We start from the raw sequence: 977 nt of genomic DNA, 5'->3' as shown, positions 1-977 counted from the left end.
TTTTCTTCAAAATTGAGCCTTTCTTTAGCTTTAGAAGATTAAGTTGAGGGCTTTTAATGAAGAAATTGGGAGTTAATACGTCATAGATAAAGTTACCTAAGGAAACAAAATTCAGCTTTTTTTAATAAGGATCAAATTCATTTTTGTATCGAAAGCCCATGGGACCATACATCTTCATAAAATTTGTGTCTTATAAATTTCTAAAATTTCTAAAATAGATAATATTTTTATACACTTTCAACTTTATATCATCTCTAAACAATATATAATATGTCTAGTTAATTACTTTATATATATCTAATAGAGTTTCAACACATTAAAATCAATTTCTTTAATAAATGTAAAGTTGAGTTTTATATTTAGTAATCAAAGTTTTAATTTTATATCTATTATGCATGTGACTTTTACTTTTGAGTAGAGAAATATAGCAAAGGTCCCACCGAGATTTGTACTCGGGTTACTGGATTCAAAGTCCAATGTCCTAACCACTAGACCATGGGACCACAAATTTTTCAAGATTTGTTCGTCATAAATCTATGAACTTTAAAAAGAATAATAGTATCTTATTTGTTTCTTATAGATCTCTAAATTTTGAAAATGATTTGTCTTTGTTTTTAGTTTTGTATTTGATAGGGTTTCAACGGAATAAAATCAATTAATTTATTAGAACATTTGTATAATTATTCAACCATTCTTCTTGTATAATTATTCAACCATTCTTCTTCACTAATTTTCATCTCACTTTAATAGAGTTCACAAAAAGGTTATTTTGAAACAAATTTAACGTTAGAAAAAGATACCTATTTAATAAGTTTTTCCCTATCCATATTTTTTAACAGTTTATTTGAATATTCTAGGTAACATTTGGAAGTAAAAAAATCAAATTATTTGTGTTTACCCTATTTTAATAAAAAGAAGACAATAATGAAATCCATGTGCTACTTATTAATATATCAATGACTATTTAGATCCAAACA

The 977-nt window shown here is 25.0% G+C and overlaps 1 non-coding gene across 1 annotated transcript; it reads right to left on the bottom strand.

Moving 5' to 3' along the window:
- Positions 1 to 431: 431 nt before the first annotated feature.
- On the bottom strand, positions 432 to 503 carry TRNAQ-UUG. The gene has a single exon. It is a non-coding gene; the product is annotated as a tRNA-Gln (tRNA).
- Between the last annotated feature and the right edge of the window lie 474 nt (positions 504 to 977).

The sequence above is a fragment of the Cucurbita maxima genome, unplaced genomic scaffold (assembly GCF_002738345.1).
Source record: "Cucurbita maxima cultivar Rimu unplaced genomic scaffold, Cmax_1.0 Cma_Scf02262, whole genome shotgun sequence".
Taxonomy (NCBI): domain Eukaryota; kingdom Viridiplantae; phylum Streptophyta; class Magnoliopsida; order Cucurbitales; family Cucurbitaceae; genus Cucurbita; species Cucurbita maxima.
This window is presented reverse-complemented; position numbering and strand designations above follow the sequence as displayed.